Here is a 7,115-nt window from a genome sequence, read left to right as displayed (position 1 = left end):
ATTTTAGGCAGCCTCTCTGCTAATGAATGTGGTTGTTTTCTTGTCTTGCTAGTTGTTTGGCATAGGGTGTCCAGCACTGTAACTTGTTGGTCATTGAATGGAGCTGGGTCTTAGCATTGAGATGGACATCTCTGGGAGAGCTTTCACCATCTGATATTACGTGGAGCTGGGAGGTCTCTGGTGGACCAGTGTCCTGAACTCAGCTCTCCCACCTCAGAGGCACAGGCCTGACACCCGACTGGCGCACCAAGACACTGCAAGCCACACGGCTCAGAAGAAAAGTGAGAAAAAAGAAAGAAAGAGAAAAAATGAAATAAAATAAAGTTATTGAAATAAAAAAATATTAAAAATACAAAAACAAGTAAAAAGTAATAAAAAAAATAGAAAAGAAGAAAAAAAAAGAAAGAAAGAGAGCAACCAAGGCAAAAAACAAATCCACCAATGATAACAAGTTCTAAGAACTATACTAAAAAAACAAAACAAAACAAAAAAATGGACAGACAGACCCTAGGACAAATGGTAAAAGCAAATCTATACAGAAAAAAATCACAAAAAGAAGCATACACATACACACTCACAAAAAGAGAAAAAGGAAAAAAATATACATATCATTACTCCCAAAGTCCAACATCTCAATTTTTGGATGATTCACTCTCTATCCAGGTATTCCACAGATGCAGGGTACATCATGTTGATTGTGGAGATTTAATCTGCTTCTCCTGAGGCTGCTAGGAGAGATTTCCCTTTCTCTTCTTTGTCCACACAGCTCCTGGGGTTCAGCTTTGGATTTGGCCCCGCCTCTGTGTGTAGGTCACCTGAGGCCGGCTGTTCTTCGCTCAGACAGGACGGGGTTAAAGGAGGAGCTAATTAGGGCTCTGGCTCACTCAGGGCAGGGGAAGGAGGGATACGGAATGCGGGGCAAGCCTGTGGTGGCAGCGACCAGCGTGACATTGCACCAGTCTGAAGCATGCTGTGTGTTCTCCCAGGGAAGTTGTCCCTGGCTCATGGGACCCTGGCAGTGGCGGGCTGCACAGGCTCTTGGGAGGGGATGTGTAGATAGTGACCTGTGCTTGCACATAGGCTTCTTGGTGGCTGTAGCAGCAGCCTTAGCATCTCATGCCCGTCTCTGGTGTCCGCGCTGAGAGCCGCAGCTCACGCCCATCCCTGGAGCTTGTTTAGGCGGTGCTCTGAATCCCCTCTCCTCATGCACCCCAAAACAATGGTCTCTTGCCTCTTAGGCAGGTCCAGACTTTTTCCTGGACTGCCTCCCATCTAGCCATGTTGCACTAGCCCCCTTCAGGCTGTGTTCACGCAGCCAACCCCAGTCTTCTCCCTGGGATCTGACCTCCGAAGCCTGAGCCTCAGCTCCCAGCCCCAACCTGCACCAGCAGGAGAGCAGAGAAGCCTCTCAGGCTGGTGAGTGCTGGTCGGCACTGATCATCTGTGCGGAATCTCTCCACTTTGACCTCTGCACCCCTGTCGCTGCACTCTCCTCCATCGCTCCAAAGCTTCTCCCCTGCCACCCCCTGTCTCCACGTGAAGGGGCTTCCTAGTGTGTGGAAACTTTCCTTCTTCATATCTCCCTCCCAGTGGTGCAGGTCCTACCCCTATTCTTTTGTCTCTGTTTTTTCTTTTTTCTTTTTTTAATTTTGCTCTACCCAGATACGTGGGGAGTTTCTTGCCTTTTGGAAGTCCGAGGTCTTTTGCCAGCATTCAGAAGGTGTTCTGTAGGAGTTGTTCCACATGTAGATGTATTTCTGATGTATTTGTAGGGAGGAAGATGATCTCCACGTCTTACTCTTCCACCATCTTGAAGGTCTCTTTGAAGGATAATTTTGCTGGTTGTAGAATTCTAGGTTGATGAGTTTTTTTCTTTCAACACTTTAAATATTTCACCCCACTTTCTTCTTGCTGGCATGGTTTCTGATAAAAAGTCTGCTGTAATTCTTATCCTGCCAATCTATATTTAAGGTGTTTTATTCCCTCTGACTTCTCTCAAGATGTTCTCTTTTCTTTTGGTTTTCTGCATTTTGAATAGTATATGCCTACAAGTATATTGTTTAGTTCACTCTGTTTGACTAACTCTCTCTCCACATTTGGGCAAGGTGATTTTCTCTGTGACTTCATTCTTCTGATACTTTCAACAAAACTCACTGACTTTTAGTTCATTCAGATTTTTTCTGATTGTAAGTTCAGGAATAATGAATTCCAACCTATTTATGTGTCAGGGCTGAAACCAGAAGAGGCTTTTAAAAGTTCAGCTGGACTGAGTTGTTGCCAGGAATTTGGTTTTTACTACCCCAAGTGATTGTATGTGCAGCCAGTATTAACAGCCACTTCCTTAGATTTTTAGATCTTAAAACATTTCTAAATGATGTCACTACTCAAGATCACCTGATAACAGATAACATGACTCTAAATATTTATTCTTATTTTCCATAACATATTCTTTTAGCAGCATTTTTTAAATGATGAGCGTCCTTAAATCTGAGACCATGGTTGTGGCACCTCAGGCCTTGAACCTGAATATCAGAACCAATCTACCACCACTCAGAATCTCACTCACATGGGACAAAGAGCTCCTGGATCAGTCACCTATTCCAGACTAAGCCCTGTTATTATCCCAGAGAACTTCAAAATCCATATAAGAAAATCACAAGCTGTAGTCTCATAGATCCATTACCTCAAGTCCTGAGGACTTCACTCCTGTTCCTCTTAAACTACATGGTTGCCTTCTTTATCTTACCTGACCTCAACAGCATTTAGCAATATTGTTCACTCTGTCCTCAACAATATACCCTTCCATCACTCTCATAATACTCTTCTGGCATCTCTCCTTTCTCTTTGGCTATTGCTTCTTACTTGCCTTCATGGGCTCCTATTCCTCCATTCCCTCCTAATTGTGTCTTTCAGTGTTCCTTTTCTTCCTCCCTCTTCTTGTTCTAAATACTTCCCAATGATGATTTCATCCACATTTTTAGTTTCAATTATCATCCATCAATGAAACCAAAGAACTATTCCTCCACTTTCACTAAGAAGACATGTGTACAAGTAGGTATTTCTATTATTTTGGTTATATGTATCATAATTTAAAGGTGTATAGTTTGATTAATTTTTTAATTATATAATACAATAAGTTAAAATATGTTACTTTTGCAAAAGTTTTAAATATCCATCAGATTCAAAAGGGGCCTACCACCAAGAAAAAAGTAAACATCACTGGTCTAGGTAAGTGATATAACATTTCTTACTGATTGACTAAATTTAAACATCCACTTACTGCTCCAATGCAAAAAATTGGAGATAACATTTATAGTTAGAGGAAAACTACAAGTTGTCATCAATTACTTGTTGTTTTTCTTTTCTTTTTTTTTTTTTTTGTACAAATATCCAGTCTCCTATACTATATAGTAATCTCCTTCCCCTCTGCAGAAAGACTCAGGTGTCTGCTTTAGGATAACTCCCCCAGAACAATGAACCTCAAACTGGGTTAGCAACAAGATTATGGTGACCTACCACCATCCACAATTACAAACTGCCCAGATGATTCTGTTACAAAGTATAGTAGCCTAGTCTGGTTCAGTGTTGAAGATCTAGTAGTTACTGATAAGAGCTTGTTAACTGATTAAATGATTCTTCTCTAAACAGCTATAAATTTGACTCCACATTAGTTTTCTAATAGGTAAGAAAGTTTCCTTATTGCTTTTGTTTTGCCTTGCTTTGGCTTTTATTTCCTGTTTAGCAATTTGACTTTGGATGCAAATAGGATCACTTCCTTGCATTAATGGGATCATTATCCCTCTATTTTCTTTGACACATCTATTATAAAAAAAGGCTTTAGAAAGCCTGTATAAACATATGCTTTATAAATCCTCCAAAATTCTCATTAATTTATAGCATATTTACCTTTTTATGAAAGAAAAAATGATATACTCATGGTTATTCAGCATAAATCATAAGATTATCTATAATCTATTACTCCCAATGCTTCTTTCCATTTTTTCCGAGTAAGCAGTTACAACTCCATCATTAAACATCATTCAAATCATGACTGTACCCATATAAAATAATGTCAAATATGGGAGAAGATAAAGTCTAGATTCCAGCACCAATCATGAGTTAAGCTTATCCAGGGGGTACATATTTTTGAGAGGGGAAATGTGACATAGCCTTAAATTTAGCCCTTAAGCACAGTACAATATTTAGTGAGCCATTATTTTTCACAGTTCATCAAAATAAGTAGCTTTGCCTTATTTGCTTTATAGGGAACATATTATCCACCACATAAAAATCTTTTTTCCCTCCCCTCTTCTTTAAGCAAGAGTTGATGATTAAACATTGAATTTTAATTAGTATCAGAATATCCTCATTCACTGAGATTAGAAGCTGTCATTTGCTGTCATTTTGCTAGCTTCACGAAAACTTTTCTAACCCTCTCTAGCAAAATATATTGCTACTGCTTTGCATTTCATTCACCACATAACTTCCATTAACTACCAGCAACCAGACTTCTTCGTGATGTTTTGTGCACCTGGTTTGCAGACGGGATGTAGTAACAGAAGCCAACAGAGCACATCCAGACTGCAGTATAGGCCAGAATGTTGGCTACTCTCAACTAATTTTATGTGTCTGTGGAAAACAGAGCTTTGAATTTCAAGCAGCTGAAGTTACTGTTTGTTGTTTCTCTATTCAACATTAACGTTGTTCTGTGCAAAGTCAGAAAAATAAAAGTGAATTTTCAAGATGTTGATAAAGACATCATTTAATTTCAGTCCTATTCCAATAACTATGAATTCATATGTTGAAATTAAAACTACATGGATCAAAGCCTCCCAATGATTTGGAGCTTTGTCATTGACTTTGCATATGAACAGCATAATATCTGTCTAGTAATAATTTCACAGTAAAGGCTGAGGGCTCCTCTGGAAAAAAACAAACAAAAAAATGCCTTAATATTCTGCATTTTTATTTACCATTACTGTCTGTATTAGCTCAGAGAGTTGAAACGTCTCCTTAAAGTAAGTCTTAAAGTTTCTTCCCTGCATGTGGCATGAGCTGCACATCTGTAACATGGCCAATAAATATTTGGGGAGAAAAAATGATGCCTTGTTTTTATTGTGAAATAAGACTCTCTTCATTCTTATTTCTCTCACATTAACATGTTTTGCCACATTCAAGATAGGTTTTCTGACAAGCAACTAGCCACAGAAGTTCGTCCTTGGGTCTTGCTTCTCTGGGATCTCTCTAGTAAGCCCTCCAGATGAAAGTGTCGACAACCTTTTTGCGCACTATTCCAAGATAGGTCTTGTAGGATGAGTGGTGCAAGTTCTGCACAAGAGTGTGGGAAGAGTACTTTCTCAGCTTTGACTGGGGGGTAACACTGGACTCAAGATACAGATGGAGCAAAGAGCATGGCATAATTCCTCAAAGATCTCCAGCACAGCTGAGTTAAAATTGATGACTACAGGCCCCTTTCAGGTACATTACAAAAATCCTCACAACTTCAGCACTCCAAAATAAAATGCAAAAGGATATAGGAACTCTTGGACTTTATATGCTATCTCTTGACCCCCATGGACCTCAATTTAGAGAGGTCTAGGATCATGAAAACCATTCCAAAACTGCTTTTATAGCCACTATGTGGCACTCCAAGGAACTATCAGAATCTTCCCGTAATAACAACAGACAATTTGGTCCAGAGTTTTGTTACTTCCCATAATGTCATCAAGAAGAATGAAATAAGGTTATTCAGGGAGACTGATTTCATGAGAGGGCTGGGGGACATGTAGAAATATTTAAAACTTAAGAAAACCAAACATTTTAAATGTTTTCTGTCATAGTTATGGCTACTTCATTTTGTGTGTGTGTGTGTATTTTGGTTTTTGGGGGGTTTTTGTTTGTTTTTGGTTTTTTTAGATCTTAATTGTAGTATAACTGCTTTACAATGTTGTGTTAGTTTCTGCTGTATAACAAAGTGAATTAGCTATATGTATACATATATCCCCATATCTCCTCCCTCTTAAGCCTCCCTCCGACCCTCCCTATCCCACCCCTCTAGGTGGTCACAAAGCACCGAGCTGAGCTCCTTGTGCTATACGGCTGCTTCCCACTAGCTATCGATTTTACATTTGGTAGTGTATATATGTCCATGCCACTCTCTCACTTCGTCCCAGCTTCCTCTTCCCCTGCTGTGTCCTCAAGTCCATTCTCTTCGTCTGCGTCTTTATTCCTGCCTTGCCACTAGGTTCATCAGTACCGTTTTTTTAGATTCCATATATATATGCATTAGCATATAGTATTTGTGGCTACTTAGTTTTAAAATTAAATAGTTTAGCTGAAAAAAGATTTAATACTCTTTTTAATTTTTTTCTACCTAAAGAACAGATATAGAAGTAGAAAAGTTGCTTGACTATACAACAAAATGAAATGTATAGCATTTCCTCTAACATTGATTTTATCATTTAAGAAATAATTAGAATTTTTCTTCTAGAGAACAGACTTTGATAGAAGTGTCAAAAGATTTTTGCTAACTTTATCTTTTAATCTTAGTTTTTGTGGCAATTATTCCCAGACCTTATTGTGGTTTCCTGCACAAAATGATACCCTTAAGCATAGCAGACTTACATTTACTACAGGCTCAAGACAATAAAAAGTCAACAGCAGGAGAAAATATGCTTTATATGTTCAGTTAACTTTACACACAACTGGAAAATATTGGCAAGTGGCACTTAATTATGTTACTATAGTTTCTTTAATAGATCTCAAAAATTGCCAACCTTAAGAGATTATTAATTTCTAGTTATTTAGAGATAGAATAACTATTTCTATTGTTAAAGCCTTCAAATAAGTCTCTGTATTTATGATTTGAAAATTTCTTCCCTATTCAATGTTGTAGCATTGTCACTCTATTTTTTAACTTACAGTAACTTCAAATATAAAATGAAGGAATATTTATTTTATTTGAGATACATAAAAATATAAATAAACTAGACATGAGTAATTCTAATTTCTTTAGCAGGTTGATTTGGGCATTGTATTTGTTTAATATCATTCAGATCTGAAATCTTTCCATTGATGACAGAATATTTACACACTAGTTATATATTGCAATCTAT

Source organism: Grampus griseus, assembly GCF_964374135.1.
Source record: "Grampus griseus genome assembly, chromosome: 3".
Lineage (NCBI taxonomy): Eukaryota > Metazoa > Chordata > Mammalia > Artiodactyla > Delphinidae > Grampus > Grampus griseus.
This window is presented reverse-complemented; position numbering follows the sequence as displayed.